The 23934-nt window shown below is 38.9% G+C and overlaps 1 long non-coding RNA gene across 1 annotated transcript in view; it reads left to right on the top strand.

Annotated features, from left to right (window-relative positions):
- The first annotated feature begins 4765 nt into the window (after window positions 1–4765).
- Window positions 4766–23934, top strand: part of LOC129532756 (uncharacterized) — a 191052-nt gene continuing 171883 nt past the window's right edge. The window contains exons 1-2 of the long non-coding RNA XR_010132698.1: window positions 4766–4824; window positions 21782–21867. This is a non-coding gene — a long non-coding RNA (uncharacterized lncRNA). The remainder of the gene's footprint in view (window positions 4825–21781; window positions 21868–23934) is intronic.

The following is a 23934-nucleotide window of genomic DNA, read 5'->3' as shown; positions in this document are numbered from 1 at the left end:
ATGCTTCCAGGGCTGTGAAAGAATAATGGCATTTCCCCCACTTCATTTGGGAGAAAGTGACATTCCCAGAGTCCCTTCTTCCTCTTGTCCATTTGTAACCTCTTCTTTCTGAGGAACATTAAAATGGAGAGGTCCAAACTTTCTTCCAAATGGGAGGAAAAGAAAAAAGCAGGCAGCAGTTTGGTTGTCCAAGAAAATATTCTAATCCCCTCTCAGTGTCTTTCAGAGATTAGTCAATTGTGTTCACAATGCATGCCATTTTCTCACTTAATCATTCTAATCTAGTTCCCCAGCCTTTTAACCTTTCTCTCCTTTGCCCTGGCTCTTTTATTCCATGTGGTGTTTTCAGCTGTTTCATTAGCCACAGTTCACAACTCATAGCATCCAGCTAAATATATTGTCAGGCCAGGTACCTTTCCTTATTGGCCTGTGTAGTAGGGGGAAGCTGATTCCTTTTCCCTGCTTCTATCTGCTCCTCTCTCCTCAGTAAAACGTCCTTATTATCCTTGATTGAAAATGGTGGTTTGCCTGCTGTCTCAGGTGTCTCTGAAACAGCCCCCGTCCCAGGGTGCCAGATCCTGAACCCCTGTGGACTACAGAGGCAGCTCCTGAATGCAGTAGAACCTCTGAGCAGTGGCTTCATTAAAAATCATATCACGGGCTCAGTTTTATATTTTCCCCTCCCTGACTTGATGAAAACGAAACAAGAAGAGGTGGGGAGGGGGGAGGGAGGAAGGAAGGAGGAGAGGTAGAAGTGAATTGTTTAATAGAGACAGTCTGAATATTTAATATGCTGATTTTATTGAATAAAAGGTGAAAAAGTGGTTCTTGTTTGTTGCTTGCCTGTCAAACCATGGCAAACAAGCATTCTTTTCCCTGACTGGAGCTTTTTATTACTGTATGGATTCTAGAGTGTAATTATGCCCTATATCTGAGCTGCATTATACACACAATTACAATTCCCCAGCTGAACTATTTATTTTTTACCAGAGGAGATATTTGTTTAGTTTCCTTGGAGGCTTTTTTTTGGGTGATGGCTCTCATTGTCTTGCCCTTCATCAAGACGGAATGTCCAGGAGCAGCCCCTTGCTTTGAGCTCCTAGCTCATCTGTTGATAGCTTGGATGAACTTCCTAGCCACATTTATTAACGCTGTTGGAGACAAATGCTGGGCAAAAGAAATTTTAGGGCTATAAATGTTTAAGAATGTTTACACTGTTTTCAGAGCTTTCATGGGAAGGACTTTTTATTCTAGCTATTATCATCTTATGAAATCTGATTTGAAATCATTTAAGAAAATAGCTTTCTCTAGATACAGCCTGCCTGCCTAGCAGTTCATAAAGAAAGAGCCTACAGCTAAATAGAATTCACGTCAACAAACATTTGTTGAAAACCTTACCATAAGCCAGGCACTGTATGGGCAAGAGGGCACAGAGATGAAGAAGACTCAGTCTTTATCTGGGAAGATCTTATAGTTCATCCTGAGAAACAGGTCTGTAATTAATTCTGAGAAATGTAACAAGTACTGCAATATTGGTTCATTCAATCATTTTAATTTTCGCTGATATCATACAATGTCCAAACACTGAGCAGGGGATGTAGATATATTGGGGAAAACAGGTAAGGTCTTCACCTCTCAGATGTGGTCTCATTATAGAAGGGTGATGGAGGACCAGACAGATAATATTAAAGTAAGCAGATAAATAATGAAGACAATTTTTGATACTTATGATTACCGTGAAAAATAAAACAGGAAAATGTGATTGAGAACGTGTGGAGGTGGAAAAGGAAGAGATGGGGGTGCTTACCTCAGAATAAGTGTACAGTAAATGTTAGCTCTTTTGTCTCTGAGCAGGTATCATTTGAGCTGAGATCTAAGTGGTGAGAGAGTTTGTCATGGATATACTAGAGAATGTCTTGGGGAAAGAGCTCTCTGGATAGACAGAACAGTAAGTGCAAGAGCTCTGAGGCAGGCACGGCAAGAAGAATGTGTGTGGTGGGCCCATAGTGAGGGAGAGAGCGGAGGGAGATGAGGATGAGTAGGTAGTTGGGACTGGGTCGTTTATATCCTGCCCGCTGTGGAAAAGAGTTTTGGGTTTTATTTTAATTTCAGTGAGAAGTCACTGGATACATCTGATGGGATTGTAGTAAGGAGCTCCACACTTCTTTAGCCTACACTCAGACACAACTTTCCAAACCAGACCAATCAGATGTTTTCTTCCTGGAGCAAAAGGAGAAAGTGAATAAAAATGACTACGATCCCTCACTTTTCCTAGCACAAGTCTTATGAGGGTCTCTGCTTAGCATCAGGTATCTTATTTATCATCTTGCACTATCTTGGGTCCTGCCATTTTCAAGACTGGTTTTCCAGTCTTCTGTTGATTCTGTGAATCTCAGAATTACTTCTAACAAATTCTTTTTGGACTGAGTTAACCAGGCTTTGTTGAAACCAGAGGACTCAAACTGAGACAAGGAGATGTGTAGTGCCTTCCTACCTCTTATGTGGGCTGGCAAGGCAAGACACGTAGATCCCTCTCAAGCTCACTGCATCAGCCTTGAAGGTGATGACAAAGCATCCCAGATTCTGGCTGTAGCATATCCAAAGGCATTGTTTTCTGGTGTTTCATGCTTTAGTATTTTTTCTGTGTCTTTATTATTATTTTAGTGGAGATTGGAGAAAAGCTAGATGAAGAATTTTAAACTTTGGGTCAAATTTACCTGCATGTAGTGATCAAATTAGCCAGGAAATTATTAAATTTCACTTATTTCTGCACTATTTGAGATCAAGTTGTCTCAGGTAAAATTTTGGTCTACCTCCCAAAACTTGCCTTACCCAATGGAGTTGGGCTACAAAATTGAATCATTGAGACATTTTAGAGAATCCTGACTGAAGGCAATTCTGATGTGGCTAGAGGAGAAAAGAAACATCTTCAAAGATCAGATTTTCATTTTCTGTCTGTCTTGTCTCTTAACTTTTATCTCCACCCCATTCCTTTGTTAGGTCTCTGGATTCAAACATTAATGGCTGCTTCCTAATGATTTTCTAATTGTTTTATGTATTTTTCATTTCTGTAAAAATATGTCCAGGTGGTCCCAGAATAATGTTTTCATTGCTGTATCTTTAAAGCTCAATACTTATTTGTAAATAATTTGTTAATTTACTCTTTCTATGTCTAGATACCCACTCTTCTCTTTCTTGGAGTCTCTCAAATATTTCTTTCTTTCTTCTTAGTCTCAAATTGATAATAACCTTTTTGAAATATGATTACTTTAAAAATTATTAAATTAAGATTTAAGTACATTTTTTCCACTTGAATATCTTCCCTAATATTTTTCTTTAAGATGACATGACATACATTTGCAAATAGGTTCTCATCATTTCTCTTATTAATTTCCCTATTTAGTTTGTCAATAAATGCACACCGTGGAGTCCAAAGACAAATACTCCATGAATCTTTGGTGCTCCAAGTGTCTTTTTTCTTGGGGATTATTTTTAGTCAAATTTGTGTCAAAATAATAGACAAGAAGGAAAAAATGAATATAATTAGCTGTGGGAGTATGTCTACTATGAAGGTCATGACATTAATGAGAATTTTAGAAGTGTTGTAGAGACAAGTAAGGGCTTTTGGGGGGTGTTTTTTTTTTCTGCCGCACCTTTAAAACCGTTATTTTGAAGGCTGAATTTATTTATTTTTTAACCAAAGGTAATTAACTTGTTCAAAAATCCCAAACCACGAAGAAATAATCTAAAGCTGTGCAAAAGATGTTTAGACCAGCAACAAAGACTATGTCAATGGGTGGTGCTAGGTAAGAAGATAGGAGTTAGAATACAGGTTGATAAGTGATATTATAATGGGTTAAGCACAAGATGCATTGGTAGAGAAGGAATTTCTACTCCAGTCTTGTACAGGGAGTGGTTCCCAAAGGAAGGGGTTTGAAGGAGACCTGAAGGAAAAGTAAGAGCCAAGCAGAAGCACACTGGAAATTTCTAGGCAGAGGTAACTGTTTACCTATGAAGGCCTACAGAAGAGTTCATGATGCTTCTTAGTACCCCCGGTATGGCTGGAGCAGGGCCCAGTGAGGCATGGTGATGGGGAGGGAACTGGTGGTATGATATGCATAAGGCTATCATCATGTGAAATGTAGATTTCTTGCTTTCTCTTCCCCAGCCATCATTCTGGCTATAATTCCTGGCTTCTCATCATTCTAGAGTAAATGCAAATTTCTTGACAAAGCTGGGGACAAGACTAAATGAGGGAGCATATATGTGGTACAGAGGATAGTATGGGTGTGGTAGGGAAAATTGCATGATTCTTTCTTTCACCCAAGATTTTCTCTCCTGTTCTCCTGAGCTGTAAATAGGATGAACTATCACACCTATGATTAAGTCACATTACATCACAAAGGAATTTTGCAGATGTGATTAAGGCTACCATCAGTTAACTTTGAGTTTATCAAAAGGAAAATTTTCTGAGGGAGCCATGTATAATCATAGCAATCATTTAAAAGCAAAGCATTTTCACTGGCTAGTAGCAGAGGAAGTCAAAAAGAATCTAAGTGTGAGAAAGAGTCAGTGTACCATTGGTGGCTTGATGATGGAGGTCCCCAAGTGTCAAGGAATGGAGGGAAGTCTCTAGAAGCTGAGAACAGACTGTGACTGATGGCTAGAGAAGAAATGGAGACCTTCATCTCCCAGTCTCTAAGAACTGAATTCTGCCAACAACCTGAATTAGCTTAGAAGTGGTTTCTTCCCAAAGGTCTCCAGATAAAAACCCAGTGTGGCCAACATCTTGATTTTAGCAGAGGACTTAAGCAGAGAACCAAGGTGAGCCCACCTAGATTTCTGACCTACAGAACTGTAAGACAATAAATGGGTGTATGTTTGTGGTAATTTTTTAAGTAAGCTAATAAAATGGGATTAAATATTTGGTCCACTTTGGGTTTAGACCCAAATTCAAGTCTTTAGTTTTCCACTCACCATTTCTATGATTATGGGAAAGTTACTTAACTTCTCTGAGTTTCAGATTCCTCATCCATAAAAAGAAATATAATAGCAGTAGTATTTGCCTTATAGAAGTAGTAGGAAGACCAACTGAGGAAATATACAGAAAGTGCTTACCTCAGAATAAGTGTACAGTAAGTGTTTGCTGTTTTTAATATAGTTTTTATTACTACCATTTCTATTGTGTAAAATACCTAGCAGAGTGTCCGGCACATAGTAGGTGCTTAAGCGGTGCTACAGCCTTTCAGCTTTGCCTCATCTTCCCTCAGTTTCTTGGCAGCCCCCAGTTCTAACTGCCTTCTTCCTGCCTATCTCCTCCACTTTGTGAATATTGATTTTGAGACTGGAAGGGAAACATTTATCATTCTTAATTGCAATAAAATCATTACAATGGTGTTAAACATTCAAATAGAAATTAAGTTCCACTGCATAATGCAAAGACAACTATTAATCTGCGCCAGTAGCCAAACCCAGGAAAAGTGATATGGATAAAATGGATGTGATGTATTAATAACATCATGATGCTAGGGAAGGAACTTCGATCTGAGCAAAATACTTATACTTTATAGGCAAGTCTTTCTGTTTGTAAATGGAGAATCAGCAGATAAATTCCTGCAGCAAAATAGCAGAGTAAAAAGAAAACTTAAAAAAAAATAAAGAAGGCATTTAATTCCCAAGTAATTATCAACATTGCCTGTGGAAGATAAAATTGCAACACTGTTATATAAAGATTTATGTTCATTCTCATACAAATTAGCAAGGAAACTGATTAGTTGACATCTTCTCTGCTCCTCTATTCCTGACTGAATATGATCTCAGCCCTAGGGACTGGCAGGCCAGGCTTTCAACCAGGGTCAGATGTAGGTTTTGTAGGGCCTGCAGCTGAGACCATTTTTGGAGGTCTCTTTAAAAAGAAGACAAAATTACAAATTCAAAAGTTAGATAGAAAAGTAAAGACTTACTCATCCTAAACGAGAATAGAAAACACACCAATGATAAATTGTTTAAAAGATAATAAATATCACAATCATCACAAAGTTCATAAAATGCCTTATTATTATAAATACTACTACATCCCTATAATACTCCATCCCTACATATTTGGTTACATGCTCTTCGATCATCTCTTTATATGACAATAATTTTATAATATAGTTTTCTATGGAGAAAATTCCATTTTCCTCCAGCATGATTGACAGAAATCCATTTCTAATTGTTTAAAAAAGAGTTTTCTGCTTCAGAACTTTGTGTTGAGAAGGCAACATCTATAACTTCCTCTGCAGGAATTTGCTTGGAAAGAGCTCCTTGCCCTAGGGCAAGCCTTAGAGAATCCCATTCTTTTGATCTCTCTTGGCTTAGCTTCCAGGGCTGCTGCTAGAGCAACTGGTTTGCTTCTAAGGTACTCAGTGTCCCATCCTTTTGCCAACACCTCTCTTCTAGGTTTCAAAGAGCAGCACGTTTTTAATTTATTATTATTATTTTATTTTTCCATAAGTTATGGAAAAACTATGGAAAAATACCACCTGTATGGGGTACAGGTGGTATTTGGTTACATGAGTAAGTTCTTTAGTGGTAATTTGTGGGATTTTGATGCAACCATCACCTGAGCAGTATGCAGTATACCCTGCACCATATTTGTAGTCTTTTATCCCTTGCCCCCTTCCCACTCTTGGCCCCAAGTCCCCAAAGTTTATTGTATTATTCTTATGCCTTTGCCTCCTCATAGCTTAGCTCCCACATGTCGGTGAGAACATACAATGTTTGGTTTTCCATTCCTGAGTTATATCACTTAGAATAACAGTCTCCAATCTCATCTAGGTCACTGCAAATGCTGTTAATTCATTCCTTTTTATGGCTGCATAGTATTCCATCATATATATACACCACAGTTTCTTTATCCACTCATTGATTGATAGGCATCTGGGTTGGTTCCACGATTTTGCAGTTGTGAATTGTGCTGCTATAAACATGCGTATGCAAGTATCTTTTTAGTATAATGACTTCTTTTCCTCTGGGTAGATACCCAGTAGTGGAATTGCTGGATCAAATAGTAGTTCTACTTTTAGTTCTTTAAGGACTCTCCACTCTGTTTTCCATAGTGGCTGTACTAGCTTACATTCCCACCAGCAGGGTAGAAGTGTTCCCTTTTCACTCCATCTATGCCAAAATCTACTGTTTTTTTTTTAAATTTTTTGATTATGGCTATTCTTGCAGGAGTAAAGTGGTATCCCATTGTGGTTTTGATTTGTATTTCCATGATCATTAGTGATGTTGAGCATTTTTTCATTTGTTTATTGGCCATTTGTATATCCTCTTTTGTGAACTATCTATTCATGTCCTTAGCCCACTTTTGGATGGAATTGTTTGTTTTTCTGTTACCAATTAGTTTGAGTTCATTGTAGATTCTGGATATTAGTCTTTTGTCGGATGTATAGATTGTGAAGACTTTCTCCCACTTTGTGGGTTGTCTTTATACTCTGCTGACTGTTCCTTCTGCCGTGCAAAAGCTCTTTAATTAGGTCCAAGATATTTTGTTTTTATTGCGTTTGCTTTTGGGTTCATGGTCATGAAATCCTTGCCTAAGCCAATGTCTAGAAGGGTTTTTTCCAAAGTTATTTCTAGAATTTTTATAGTTTCAGGTCTTAGGTTTAAGTCCTTAATCCGTCTTGAGTTGATTTTTGTATAAAGTGAGAGATGAGGATCCAGTTTCGTTCTCCTACATGTGGCTAGCCAGTTATCCCAGCACCATTTGTTGAAAAGGGTGTCCTTTCCCCACTTTATGTTTTTGTTTACTTTGTCGAAGATCAGTTGGCTTCAGTATTTCGCTTTATTTCTGGGTTCTTTATTCTGTTCCATTGGTCTATGTACCGATTTTTATACCAGTACCACGCTGTTTTGGTGACTATGACCTTATAGTATAGTTTGAAATCAGGTAGTGTGATGCCTCCAGATTTGTTCTTTTTGCTTACTGTTGCTTTGGCTATGCAGGCTCCTTTTGGGTTCCATATGAATTTTTGAATTGTGTTTTCTAATTCTGTGAAGAATGATGTTAGTATTCTGTTGCGGATTTCGTATGAATTTGTACATTGCTCTTGGCAGTCTGGTCATTTTCGCATATTGATTCTACCCATCCATGAACATGGGATGTGTTTCCATTTGTTTGTTTCATCTATGACGTCTTTCAGCAGTGTTTTGTAGTTTACCTTGTGGAGGTATTTTGACTGCTTTGTTAAGTATATTCCTAAGTATTTTATTTTATTGCAGCTATTGTATAAGGGGTTGAATTCTTGATTTGATTCTCTGCTTGGTCACTGTTGGTGTATAGAAGAGCTGTTGATTTGTGTACATTAATCTTGTATCTGGAAACTGTGCTGAATTATTTTATTAGTTCTAGGAGCCTTCTGGAGGAGACTTTAGGATTTTTGAGGTAAAGAATCATATCATCAGCAAACAGTGACAGTTCGACTTCCTCTTTCCTGATTTGGGTGCCCTTTATTTCTTTCTCTTGTCTGATTGCTCTGGCTAGGACTTCCAGTACTATGTTGAAGAGGAGTGGAGAGAGTGGGCATCCTTATCTTGTTCCAGTTCTCAGAGGGAATGCTTTCAACTTTTCCCCATTCAGTATTATGTTGGCTGTGGGTTTATCATAGATGGCTTTTATTACATTAAGTTATGTCCTTTGTATGCCAATTTTGCTAAGAATTTTAATCACAAAGGGATGCTGAGTTTTGTCAAATGCTGCTTCTGCATCTATTGAGATAATCATGTGAATTTGTTTTTAATTCTGTTTATGTGGTGTATCACATTTATTGACTTGTGTATGTTAAACAATCTCTGCATCCCTGGTGTGAAACCCACTTGATCATGGTGGATTATCTTTTTGATATGTTGTTGGATTTGGTTAGCTAGTATTTTGTTAAGGATTTTAGCATCTATGTTTATCAAGGATATCTATCTGGATTTTTTCTTTTTTTGGTTACGTCCTTTCCCATTCTTGGTATTAGGCTGATGCTGGTTTCATAGAATGAATTAGGGTGGGTTCCTTCTTTTTTTATCTTGTGCAATAGTATCAATAGCGTTGCTCCTAATTCTTCTTTGAATGTCTGGTAGAGTTCTGCTGTGAATCCGTCTGGTCCTGGATTTTTTTTTGTTGGTAATTTTCAAATTACCATTTCAATCTCACTGCTTGTTATTGGTCTGATCAGGGTATCTAATTCTTCCTGATTTAAGCTAGGAGGGTTGTATTTTTCCAGGAATTTATCCATCTCTTCTAGGTTTTCTACTTTATGTGCATAAAGTTGTTCATAGTAGCCTTGAATGACCTTTTGTATTTCAGTGGTATCAGTTGTAGTATTTCCTGTTTCAATCCTTAGTGAGGTTATTTGGATTTTCCCTCTTCTTTTCTTGGTTAATCTTGCTAATGTTCTATCACTTTTATTTATCTTTGCAATGAACCAGCTTTTTGTTTCATTTATCTTTTGTATTTTTTTTTGTTTGTTTCAATTTCGTTTAGTTCTGCTCTGATCTTCGTTATTTCCTTTCTTCTGCTGAGTTTGGCTTTGGTTTGTTCTTGTTTGTCTAGTTCCTTGAGATGTGTGACCTTGTCAGTTTATGCTCTTTCAGTCTTTTTGATCTAGGCGTTTAGGGCTCTTTCCACTTCTGATGGATCCCTGTGGTGCCAGGCAGGGATGGGCTGCTTGGGGACCCAGTGAGCTCCCAGGGTCTTTCTGCCGCTTCCTCTACCCCTGTATTTTGCTTGGCTCTCTAATTTGACTCAGCTCCAGGTAAAGTTGGGAACGTCTCTCGCAAACAGACCTTCAGCTTCTCCAGTGGGGGTGTGTGTTCGCAGTTGGGGAACTCACAGTATTTGGGGTGTCTCACCAGACCTGCATCCACAGTTGGGGCACTCACAGTATTTGGGGTGTCTCACTGGTCCTGCAGGAACAGTCTGCTTCCTTCAGAGGATCTGTGGGTCCTCTTGTGATTGCTGGCTTGTTCTTGCAGTAGATCTGGAGCTAACATTCACAATCCAAGCCTCCGCATGCTGCTCTGTCCAGAGCTGCAATGTAATCCTGCCTCCTGTCTGCCATGATCCTCTGAATCAGTTCCACCAGAGGAGGAGCTCCAACTCGGTGGGGCTTCCAGCATCTCTTTTAGATCCTTCTTCTTGGAAGCAATTTTTGCTGAGGGCTGGGTGGATATGGAGGTACTGCTGGAAGTGGGGCCCCAGGTGACCATAAGAGGTGGCCTTGAGGCTGAAGCAGGGCTGCTAAGGCTCCTGCTTCTTCCTTGTGTCTCTGGAGCAGAACCTCAACAGCCTTGGAAGGGGCCAGGCAAATGAAGGGTATTAAGCATCATTAATTTGATGGTAAATTCATCTCTTCTCTCAGTCTATCCTCAATCAACCTTTCCAACTTACCAAACTTTACTAACAGCTGTTCCCCAAAGATGCCTGTATCTTTTCCACTTCTGGCCCTGAACCATTCCAGTATCTCTACCTGGATTTTCTTTCCACAACATTTATCTACTGAGATCCTGCAAAGCCTAGCTCAAATGTTACTTCTCCATGAAACCTTTTCTGATTCTCCTTACCAGATAAAATCTTACCTATGTCTGAACCCCTTTAGCACCTATTGTCCTCAGAGTTTACAGGGACTTTTCCAGAATTGCTTGTATATAGCTAACATATGTATTTATGGAAAATGTGTAAGAAATTTCTCCAGCTAAATAAAAAGACACCCCAAACAAATAAACAATGTCAGTTTCAGCTATAGTGAGAATAAGAGTTTCGAGAGAAAAGAGCTGTGTTTGGTAGACACTGCCAACAGGCTCCTGTGTGGGTCCCTATGGAAGTTAGATCAAAGTAGTTGAATGATGAGTAGCAGTTAGCCAGATAAAGCAGAGGAAGTGTCCCTGGCAAAGGAATGGCATATACAAAGGTCCTGAGGTAGAAAAGATCTTGTTGCATTCCAGAAACTTAAGGAAAGCTTATTAGATCATGAGCATCTGTATGGTAGTTATTTGTTTCTATGACTGTCTCCTCTATTCCTGTAAATTCTTAGAAGATGGGGATGATTTTCTAAGCATTTCTGCGTCTCCTATTCCTTTAGAGTGCCTATCATATACTCATTAAATGTTTGCTCAACTGCCTCAAGCCTCATTTGTAAAATGAAGGAAAGTAGAAGGCCTATGTTGAAACACACAGAATGATCAAACTAATTTTTTATATCTCATTGATTCTAAGATGCTCATATCTTCACAATTTAACACCTCTGAAATCGTTACACTTGATAACACCTTACATCTGCATTTGGCATTTTTTTCTTTCTTAGTAGTACATAAAACAACGGTGTGTTTTATAATCAATGGTGTGTTATATTCAATGAAATGTGGTAGATGTCTTCATATGGCTAAATCATTGTTAATTTGAAGAAATAGGTGAGTGATTTTTGTAAGTTTTAATGTTTCAGACTGATTTTTCAAATCATTAATTTGAAAAAGTCTTACTCTGGACTAATAGAATTGTAAGAGTAGAAGAAAGTTACAGGAAGCTGGCTCCACTTTCCATCCCCTCTAGGGTGTAGTGAAGACTCATTATTTTGTCCATCCTGAAGTACCTCACGTCCTTCCCACTTCTGAGAACTTCTGCCTTCTCTGTGGCACTGTCTCTTCACCCTCTGTTGCCTTCAGTAGTTACTGTGGGAGGCAATGTTAATACAGTGGGACTCTACTCCCTGGTCATATATGATCGGTCCAGATTGCAGCTAACACAAGCATAGTTTCTTCCAAAGGAATCTGGATTTTTGACAACCCAAAAACATTGCAGCAGTTAACATTTTGGGTACCTGTCATGTAAGGTATAAAATTTGTAAAGCTTTGGTGTTCACATTCTGCCATGGAAACTGAGACGCACAGGAGGCCTCTCTGTGGCCAGAGAAGAGAGGCAGACATACAGTAATGGGAGAGACACACACAGGAAGGCGCTGGGGTCCTGTCTGTATTCTTATCTCTGGACTTCATAAGACAACAAGTAACCTTATGGTATAATAAATTATCCCTTGGCTTAAGTGCCTTGTAATTGCAACCACATGGCAACAAACTATAACCAAATGAGGCCCAACTGGTATATACAGCATTCCCAGAAAGTGATCATTCAGTACCTGCTTGAATGTCTCCAATGATAGATAACATCATCTCCCAAGGACTCCATTCCAGTGTAGGAAAGTGATGAATTCTTGGCAATTCTATTCATATTGAGATGAAATAGCTTCATATGAACTCTACAAATTGTTGCAAGTCATTCAATTGCCTGTACAAATTGAATGACTATTCTGCCTCCTACTTTATAGCTCCTCAACCTTAATAATGACTATCCCATCCTCTAACCTTCTTTATCTAGGACAGACATCCTAGGTTTATCAAATTAGGTCTGTTTTGTTGTTGTTGTTGCTCATTTATGAGAGCAGGAGAATGAAAGTGTTAAAACAAGAAAAATAACAATAGCAACAAAAAACATAACTGTCAAAGTGCATTTATTTTGTGCCAGGCACTGTGCTATGCTACATGCTTTATGTATATTAGTTCACGGAATCCTCACAACAAACTTGTGAGATAAAAATAGTTACTTTTCCAAATATGCTGAGAAGGAAACTGAGGCTTAGGAAGATTAATTTACCCAACATCACCCAGCTAGTAAGCAGCACAGCTTGCATTTGAACTTGAGATTTATCATGTCATAAGTGACTTAGCATTGCCTAGATCTGCTTTAGTAAAAGAAAAAAATCTTCAAAGAGGTTCTTTGAAATTCTGTAGCATGAGACTGAAAAGTGGTTTCAGCAAAACAGCACATTATGTAATGAATTTACCCCTTAGAATCACCCATTCCCTTGGGGAAAATGTCCTCAAGATGTGACAGAATCTGCCAGTCCCAGAATAGACCCATCTGTTATCTTGGGTCCCCCGGACAAGATTTTCATGGAAGACATCCTTCTCATCTGTGTGAGACATTGCTGAACAGAATTTTTACATTTGTTAATCACCCTCAAGATGCTAAGTGTTGAGCAAACCAACTATAAAGAGGCAGCTACTAAGTTAAGAACATGAACACACATATGTTTTATCAAAAGAAAAAAAAAGGTTCTGCTGATTCTCCTTTCTCCTAGTATTTTAGTCCATTTAGTGTTGCTATAAAGGAATACCTGAGCCTGGGTAATTTATAGAGAAAAAAATTTATTTGGCTAATTATTTGATTTTTAGAAAGTTCATGGGCTCAAGATTGGGTATCTGATTCTGGTGAGGGCCTCAGGATGCTTCTACTCATGGTGGAAGGTGACGGGGAGCTGGTGTGTACAGAGGTCCGGATCACATGGTGGTGGTAGGAGGGGTCGGTGGTTAGAGTGGAGAGGTGCCAATTGAATTTTCACTTCAGTTCAGTCACCAGCTCTTCCAGGAACTAAGAGTGAGAGAACTCACTCAACACCAAAGGAGGGCATTAATCCGTTAATGAGGGATCTGCCCCCATGACCCAAACACCTCCCACTGGGTCTCACTTCCAACATTGGGGTTTCAACATACGATTTGGAAGAGGCAAACATCCAAACCACAGCACCTAGGATAAACATATTTAGGAGGTAAAGTATAGTGAAGGCCAGACAAGAAAAATACGGAGAGGATTACTACAGAGAGAGAGCATGGCAATTTTTATTTATTTATTCATTCATTTTATATATATATATATATATTTTAACTCTTATCACCCAGGCTGGAGTGCAGTGGTGTGATCTAGGCTCCCTGCAACCTGTGCCTCTAGGTTCAAGTAATTCTCCTGCCTCAGCCTCACAAGTAGCTGGGATTACAGGCACCTGCCACCGTGCCTGGCTAATTTTTTATATTTTTAGTAGACATGTGGTTTCAACATGTTTGTCAGACCAGTCTCAAACTCCTGACCTCAGGTGATCTGCCTCGGCCTCCCAAAGTGCTGGGATTACAGACGTGAGCCACCATGCCCAGCTGGCAATTTTTAACATTTATCTTCATGTCACTCTGGGTTATAACAACAGTTGCTGTTTTGGGAGTGCTTGTATCCTAGGTCAGGTTTACGAAAGCAAACCCTAAGATAAAGATTCATGTCAAATATGTTCTTAAGTCAGCAATCTCAGGAAAAGACAGAAAGAGAGTAGGGGAAGAGTGCAGGGAGCTCCGGAGCACACATACCCCTTCTGAGTTAGTGTCAACCACAGGCAAAAGGAGCTGGGCTTGCACTCTTCCAGTCAGGCATTGACTACAGCCATCTCTGTGAGGACTTACATCTCTGGGCTGTCTGTGCTTAGGTCAATGCAGCTCCAGTAGCCCAAAGGCGGTTCTCAGAGAAAGATTGTTGGTGTCAGCCTTTAAAGCTGAAGCACAAAAAAGGTGGGAGACAGGTGCATAGAACAAGTAAGAGGTGTCCAAGGGCATCTGGGTGGAGTACCTACCATGTTTATGGCAACTCATCATGTATCATACACTGTGCAGACTTCTTAGTTAATTTATACTACAATCTAGTGAGGTGGGGTAATTGTCTCCATTTTATAGGTACAAACAGTTTTTAAGCAGTTAGGTAACATTGTCTAAGCTTGCATAGTTAGTAAGTGGCAGAGTTGAGATTTGACCTTGCGTTTCTCCTACACCAAAGCTCATGACCTTCCCACTGTATCCCATGTTACCTCTCTCTAGGTAGCTTCTGCTACCCACAATGCTGACCCTCAGCTAACTTTCAATTCAGTCAGCAACACTCCTTGAGCACCTACTATGTGTCTGATGATCTGTTCGACATCATAGATGTAAAGATGAACCAGATTTAATCCTGCCCTTGGGAGATTACTCTCTTGCAGAGAACAGAACTAAATAGTATAAGTTGTAAAAATACTACTATTAGTTTATGAATTAAGTACTTTAAGACTGTGGAAGGGGGAATAATTAATATTGCTAAAGGCAGGTGCAGGAGACAAGGAATCCTTGCAAGAGAAACTGGTATTGGAGTCATGCTTTTCCATGTGAGAACGATTTAAGCAAGTCAAACTACTGTTCTCAGGACCTGCTAGGAAGTAACTTGTAACATGGATATGGAGGGCAACAACTTGGAGTGATGATGCCACTTTTACATATGTTCTAAGGTGCCGAAAATTTGACTCTGACCTCTTTCAAATTTATATCTTAACTCATCTTCATCAAACACTCAGCAAGCAGGTTTTTTTTCACCTCTAGTCATGGTCTTACCTGTTTATTCCAATTCACAATGGTGCTTTTTCTGATGAGGTTGTCTGTGAGCACTGAATATGAGGCCTGAAACAAATGAATGAGTAATTAAGCAAGATCAGAGTCAAGTTCAAGGACCAACGACAAGAGCGATGGTGGTATAGGAAGCTAACTGTAAGTGGGATTGCGATTGATCAAAGGATAAATGAAGGAGGTGGTTCAAGAAAGAGGAAGAGTTGGTAAAGATCTTTTCTGAGCCCTCTTTCTCGTATTTCAAGGAGAATAGAGTATCCTTAGGACACACATCCCAGTTTATCTCTTTCTTTAATCAATTGGTCAATCAGCCAACTCTGTTACCTGTCCTCTCCTTAGTCAACACTTATGGAAGGAAATATGATTATCATTGAAGCTTAGAATTAATGAAAATTGTGTAGTGTTAAAGGCTATTTTCTCGGATTCTAAGTATAGGGAGCAAGTCTCAGCTCTCTGGAATTCCTAGGTGTCTTTATTATAATAATTCCAGTGGCTGAGGAGAAGGGGTTCTACTGGGTAGTAGAAAAGATTAAAAAAAAAAAGAATTATAAGGAAAAAGGGACATTAAGAAAACTTTTATTTCTTCCTCCTGTCTCCAGGCAGTATCATGCTAAAATGGCATGATAAGTGTGGTTTTTGAGAACTTTAACTTGAAGCCATTTACAGGAAATCCTTGTCTGAGGGCTGTTGCTTCCTCTCAGTGGTAGTTAAGCAGATCCACAATACATTCTATCCTTTACAGCAGGAGGATGGGGCACATACACACAAGTGTTTCTGATTAGATTTATAACGACATAAGTGGCATACATTTCATTATCTTTACCAAGCAAATTAAAGCTCACATCATGGAAAAATAATTAGCAAATTTCTTACTGATGCTTCTGTTGTCAAATCTATGCTTTCTATTCTGAAGTTAAGTACTGGGGGCTAAGGAGGCCTTTGTCCTTATTAAAAACATTATTGCAGAGTAGTGTTTAAAGATCTGGCTGCTTGGTGGGAAATGGAAAATGTGTAAAATTCACATATGCCTGTGTCCCACCCAACCTCATTCAAACTCTTACTTAAGTATGATGTTAGTTTTTGCAATAGAAATACAAGAAAAAACAAACTAATTAATTTGATTATTGCTCCTTCCCATTAAGGACTTTAGCAGACAACCTGAATACTAAAATATCATGAATATACACAGTCACAGTTGAAATTTAAGATATCCTTATATAAGGGATGCTGCTGACTACAAAACAGTAAAATACTGGCTACCTTATGCCGATAGTTATTTATAAAAAATATCTGGAGGTTTTTTATTTGAGATTTTACAAAGAGACTTTATTCCAGAAACACTGGCATATAGAGGCAAAATTATACAATTTACTATATAGAGTTACCTTGAGGATACTGTTGTAGATTACATGACTCATATTCAGAGACTCCTTTGTGGGGAGGTATACATTCCCACTGTGCTGAACACAGGTATGGTCATGTGACTTGCCAGGGTTGTCAAGATGAATGATGTATGTCACTTCTGAGTAGAAGCTTTATGAGCTGGAAAATGTGGCTTACCATAAATTTTTTTTCCTCGATATGACTCCCAGCGATGTTGCAGATGAAGGCTACACTGTTGGCCTGAGACTGGGAGCAGCACTATGGTCAATCTGTGAGGGACAGATAACATAAACAAGAGATAAACCTTTGTCATGAGATTTGTGATAATTTGTTACCATAGCATAATTAGCCTATCTTGACTAATACCTTAGTCACTTAGTATTGCACAAAGTACAAATACATTTATCATGTCATAGGGCAATCTGAATTGTCCAAAGCTTTCACACCCAGGAAATGGGAACCCCTTTAGCCTAGGAGTATACAGGGAGAATCTCTACTAAACTGATATGGCTAAGATAACATTTGTCATGGGCTTTATATATATATATTTTGTTTTTAATTTATTGATCCTCTTCTTCTGTGTCCTCTGCATTTTTTTTTTCTGTAGTGGTCTGACCACTCTTGACTGATCACTCAAGACACTTGATATTAATTGCATTGAACACTAATATAACATTTGCATTGTTATAGCTCTCAGCTCATATTTTAAGTAGAGTCTTTTTCAAGTCTCCCTATAGTCCTGGCTAACTCTTTTTATATGCATAACATTTCTCTGCACCAGTTTTTTTCTTTCTTGCCTCTAAAGACACTATAAAATGGCCAGCTTCAATTATGTAATTATTCCTCCATAAATAATTTTCCTCTTTATTTGTATGGAGATGCAACTTTCTTCTTTATCTTTCTGTATTTTGTCACAGAGAGGTAGTGCAATATACAATATTCTTCTCTTTTTGACTAGAACAAAGAGTACCAGGTTAAGTTTGACCTACAGAAGGATTCTTGCACTGGTCAGAGGGTACTATATTGCTTCCTGAATAAGCTTTCTCTCAGGTTTGGTCTTTTAGTCCTCTTACTATTTAAATATTTTATGCTCAGTCTCTGATGAATTGCACTTAAAGCACTAAATAACATGTGTAACAGAAATATTTCTCAGGTCAGTTAAAGAAAACGTAGTCACTTAGCAAATACTACACAGCAGCTGCTACTTCTCAGATCTGTCTGTCTTCAACTTTTTTTCTTCAAAGTTTAAATTTTATTAAGATTTTGTAAAATTAGTGTGCCCATTTTTTCAAAACATCAGCTCAGAAAAGTGTGGTTTGTGAAACAAAGACTTTCAAAATTCAAAATCCAGTTCTTTCACTTTATTTAGCAAGCATGTTTGGAACTACAGCGTACAGGGTGACTGCAGGAGAATCTCTACTAAACCGACTTTTGATTAAGTGTTGAATGGTGCTGAGTCGAGAATATTATTGTTCACCAAAATGCATCCTAGAAAACATCAAAGGCAGGCATAAACTTCAGGTTTTAATACTAATTAGAGGCATCTGTTTCCCAGGTGTGAGGTGTCTATCTCTGAAAAGAGGGAGATAGTAAAGCAGAGAAAAAATGCGCTAGAGCACTGATGAGCCAATAAATGATTGAGTGGATTTGAGAAGGAGAACAAAACAAGCGAGATAAAATAAGATGTTGTGGTGAATATGAAGAGCTTGGAGAACAGCTCTAGCTTGCTTCTGTGTATGGGGCTGAAAATAATACAGATGTGCCTGCTGCACTGCCTAATTTTTTATTCAAATTCTTTTTTTTCTTGTGTTTTTGGTTAGGGCTATAAAATGATCTTTAGTTTGAAAAATGTACTTTTCTCTGAAATTTATGAACCTCAGGAGGGCTGATGAATCTATGCACTTATCTGTGCTTTGCTAAGTCTATGTCTTCATTATTCATTCAGCACTTATGAAGAACCTTAAAGACAGGAAGCACAAATCTCATACTTTTCTTTCCCAAAAGTTGAAGCAGATCAAAGTGGCTTTTGACATACTGCAAAATAGCACTTGATTTGGGAGAGAGCTCAAACATCTGAATATTTTCCCAGGTTTACTGAAGTGTTTTGCTTTAGTGTGCATAGACATAATAAGGTGGCATAATACGCAGGTGATTTGGGATCTGCAGACCTAGGTTCTAGTCCTCATCCTGCCTCTTCTAGCTGTGTGACTTTAGGAAATTCAGCTAGTCTCTCCAGTCATTGATATCATTATATGAAAAATAAAGCTTTACTAATATTACCTTTAAGGTTTTTCCCATGTCAGTGGTTTTATTACAAAACTCATAATTCAATTCAATTCTCTAAAGCTTTTTTTTGGCACTATGTATTAGGCACTAGAGATAAGACAAATATAAGATATCATGTTCTCAGATAGCTCACAGTGGGAAAAGTACAAGAGATGAATGTCCCAGATACTGTGTCACTGTGTCAGAGGGGCTGATTAATCCTATGCAGGAGGGTTGGGGAAGATCTGTCAATAAAGGTGACACTAGAGCACAATTCTGAAGGATAGATAAGAGTTAGTATGCAGACCAGGACAAGGACATTTGATATCATTATGCAGCTCAGCAGTCTTCAGCTTGGATGTTTCTAAGTCTTTCCTACTCTGGCATTCTGGCATTACCTTTCCTATAACACTGAGCTCCTACTTCCATTTTCTGTAGAGGTCCATCAGGCTTTTGACAGAAATCAATCTCTCTCTCTCTGTCTCTCTGTCTCTCTGTCTCTCTCTCTCTGTGCATGTGTGTTAGGTAGGGGGCATTTATTCTTTTCTGAGTTATTCCACACTGAGGGATGCTTAGATGTTTTTTCAAAAGCGGTAATCTTAGCTCTCAGCTTCTGAAGCTACTACCTTTGCCTACCTAACCTCATCTTTCCCCCTTCTTCTATTTACCCGAACATCACTAATACAAGATCATTACACAGAGACAACTGTTACTGAAGGCTTAGGAAAAGTAGAGGGCAATTATAGATTGAGAGAGAAGGCCACTTTAGAGTCATTGTCCTTATAGAAATACGCATCACAAGGAATTTTCCACCGGCCTTTGCTTCCAATTAGAAGAACTTCTCTAATCTCTCTTTATGTCTCCACCATTCTCCCTTATAAATCCCCAAATTTCTAATGCTTGGTTAGGCAGAACCATTCAGCCTCTTTTTGCATTTTCACCTTCGGGCTATGCTCAGGTAGCCTGACTTTCCTTACTAAACCACTCACTTTTAAGACTTGCTAGGTGTTTTCTTTAACGAATTGGTAAAACAAAGACCAGTTTGGGAGGGCACGTTTAACTCTACAACTCATTAGTTAAAACCATAATCTAAAATAAGATTTACTTATAGCCAAATAGATATTTTCCCTCTTATGTTAAAGAGTTGTAGTGAGATAGTTCATGGCTCTGTGGGGGTCCTGTCCCACAAAGCCTTCAGAGACCCAGACTGTTTCTGTCTTATTGCTTCATTGAACATGACCTATATTCTCAAGGTCAATCCAGGGTCCAACACAGCACCTGAATTCCAGCTGTTACCTCTGAATTCCAACATGAAAATGAAAGAAGAAGGGGCAATGAGTAAGACACAGCTTTCTCTGAAGGAAGGTTCATGGAAGTCGCCAAGCCATCGGCTGGAATTCCTTACTTAAATCTCCTTTGCCAGAATTTAGTCCCATGGTTACACAATGACACATAGCCACAAAGGAGGCTGGGAAATGGAGCCTTTATTTGGCTCACTTGCCCAGTTAAAACAAGAGTATTCTACTGATACAGAAGAGGGGAGGAATGCATATTAAGAGACATTCAGACATCACAGTCACAATTTCTTTTCTAGTAGAGAAAAGAAAGGTTTTGCCATGTTGGCCAGGCTGGTCTCAAACTCCTGACCTCAAGTGACTCGCCTGCCTCAGTCTCCCAAAGTGCTGGCATTACAGGCGTGAGCCACCGTGCCCGGCCCAGATTCCTTTCAAAAGATGGGTATCAAAAGTAGACATAGAGTTGTAAAAAGGGCCTCAACAAACCTTTAATCTGTATTTATTCACTTGTCAAATATGAGCCTTCTCTGTTACCATCGTTGGGATTAGAGTTCAGTTTTGTAAAGAACATGAATGAATCATCTTTTTTTTGTCATTTTGACAAGTCTAATTTTTTTCTGCTGTTATTTTTTGTGCTGTGTGATTCTAATAATCTATTCTGTCTTTTAAAAACTTAGTTTTGTACTGTTTCCCTTCAAGCTCTTTTTAATGAGAGTATTAAATCTGAACAAGAGCTTAATTGTAAGGAGTTTAATAGAGTAAGTATCATAATAGCATTAATAAGGCCATTCTGTGAGAACCTGCTGTATGTATTTGGTATTTGCTTAGATATAATCATTCATTCATTCTTTTATTCATTCAGGAGATGTATACTGAGTACCTACATTTCTTCTTACTGATTACAGTACCTGTCAGTGCTTGAAAACTTAAAAGTGTCAAGAGAGACATGGCTTCTGATCTCATGGAGCTTACTTTCTAGTGAAAGAGAGATAACTACAAACAAAAATTAATTATTTACCTGTTTGAAAAGAACCTCTGAAGAAATGAAAAAGGATTCTGAAATAGCAACGGACGTGGAGGCCTACCCTAGTGTGGGTGATCTTGGGATAGGGCTCTCTGAAAAGGTGGCATTGAGACAAGCTCAAAGGATGAGACAAAAACAAGCCCATGAGGAACTTGAGGAAGAGCAATCCAGGCAGAGGGAACAGCAAATACAAAGCCTTTAAGGTGGGGAAGAAATTGACATGGTGGAGATACTGGAGAGGATAGTAATGTTAGTGTGCTGGCTTGGTCAGTAGGCTCTCCTATAAAGCTTGCTTTTAAAATGCAAATTAGTTCTAACAGGATTGACGGGCAACAGTTTGAGCATAACACGATTTTGTTTATGTGTGATTTTGTCTGAGAGGAGCACCAGGTGGATGAAAAATACTGCGCCCAGCTGAACTGAGTAGGAATATACCAAATGCACATATGCATGCCTCCGACATCCACCAGCTACCTTGGTTCACTGTCTGCGTGAGTCACACCTACCCATCCACCTAGTGTCATGACTTTCCTTCTGATTTCAGATAATCCTCTTTCCACAACTTGATAATGCACAAACTGCAAATCTTCTGGTACGCACTTCTGCAAGCAAACTTGAAGTCTTTCTGAGGTAAAGTGCCATATTTATTGTAGTATCTTTGTATTTCTTAACCATTTAAAACAGTGCCACCATTTTTATTAGGTTCCTACTGCTTTTGAAATGTGCCACAGATGAAATTTTTGAGTGCTGCTCCCCTAGCCCCATTCTTCCCATAGTGCTATGGTTTTAATTACATGATTTTGCGTAGTGCAGTGATTTTTAGGAATGCACATGTTGCATTATGGCAGAACTGACTGCACTGGGGAGGTTATCTTTACACATAGCCTTATCATCTATGTAAAAAAACTTAGATTTTTTTTTTCTTTTTCCCTAACTGTCATGGGAAGCCCCCAAACAATTTTAAGCAGGGAACTAACCTGACCTGATCTGTGTGGTGGTGTGGTTTATAGTAAGGGCTAGGGGTTGAAGCAGTGAGACTAATTGAGAGATCATTATAATAGCCCAGGTGAAAGGCTATATTGATTTGAACTAGGATGAAAGCATTGAAGTTGGAGAGGGATGTTTAGAATTAAGCTACAGTTTGGTTTGCTGTCTGGATGTTTGCCAACTCTTACTTAAAGACCAACACAAATTTCTAACAGCTGGACAAACTCTGGCTCAAACCGCTAAAATCTCTGGCTCAAACCACTCAAATCCCTGGTTAATGTGGCCCCATATAAAAAAAAGACCCTCTCTATTTATGAGGGAATCTAGGCCATTTAGCCTTTTTCTGCTCCAGCACTGCTATACAATGCAAGATCACTTTCAAGAAATGAGAGCGCCCTTGAAGGTATCTTTTGTAATCAAAAATGCTAATTTATTTTCATTAATTTCTATTCCTTTCTTTTAAGCTACACTTAGGATTAATAAAATAAATTACAAGATACAATGACTTGAATCCTAGGATGCTTAAGGAATTAACTGAAACAAAACCCTCTGAAAACTCTGTGAGGCTTGCTGAGGGGCCCATCATACCCAGATGACATAAACCAAGCGGCATATGTTTCTATCTAGAAATACAGGAATAATAGGAAGATTAATTTTCAAAGTCTGAGAGGGATTACAGGGTAATGGGGGAAAATCCAAATGACTCTTAAAAGAACTAATCTTGTCAAACCAATCTAACTTTTTTCAACAACAGCATGAAAGTTATAATGTGGCTTGGTGCTATAGTGCTTTTGATTAGATATTTGAATGGCATTTTCCTCAACAGTCTGGGCAAAGTGATTTTGAACATTTTCTCCCTCGGGGGTACCTGGATCAGAAGGAGGCCTAGACTCACAGAGTTGCTGATGAGTGCAATCACCAGATGGGAGGGTTTGGTCCTGAATAAATCGAGAGCAAACTGTAGGTATTGAGGATCCATTTCGTGAGTGAGAGTGGGGCAGGCCAGTCTGAACTGTGAACATCCACGACTGTTGAATATTATTAAGTCAATGAAGAGTAGAGATGGAGGTCACCACTGGGTCCTACAGCACACCAGTCACTCCACTGGCTTTACTGAAAGTTGAAGGCTGGCCTGGGGTGTGAGGAGAGTGGGGAACAGGAAGTCAAGGCCTGAAGACTCAGTGCTCCTTGGGATTGGCATGTTATCCTCTGTCCAAAGGAGCAGAGAACATGTCCTGGAGAATCAGATGAATAGAAGGTAGGCTATAACTTGTGGTGATCTTGACAGACATATAAGCTATCTTAGTCTGTTCAGGCTGTGTTTTAGTCTGTTTGTGTTACTGATATAGGAGTTAAGAAGAAATTACTTAGGCAGATAGTAAGGGTATGGGAGTCCTCGGTAAGGCTTTACTTTTTAACAAAAAGCAGTCCCAAATCATTTTCTAAAAAAAAAAGCAGCCTGTAAAGTTGAGCTGTAGACATAGACCCAGCCAGCTGGGAGCTCACACAGGTGAATGGTGGCAGTAACTAGGGACTAGACATATTCAAGATGGTGGCTAAGCCTTCCCTTCCCTGCCAGCCATGTGTACAGTAAGAAGCAGACAAGATGGTGCTGGCCAAGGGTAAAGTTCATTTGCATAATAAGATTAGGGTGGGGCAACCAGCCTTCCCCAAGTGCTATGTAAACATCATACCTGATTGAACAAATCT

The sequence above is a fragment of the Gorilla gorilla genome, chromosome 2, assembly GCF_029281585.2.
Source record: "Gorilla gorilla gorilla isolate KB3781 chromosome 2, NHGRI_mGorGor1-v2.1_pri, whole genome shotgun sequence".
Taxonomy (NCBI): domain Eukaryota; kingdom Metazoa; phylum Chordata; class Mammalia; order Primates; family Hominidae; genus Gorilla; species Gorilla gorilla.
The sequence above is the reverse complement of the archived record's forward strand: the minus strand, read 5'-3'. Positions and strand labels throughout refer to the sequence as shown.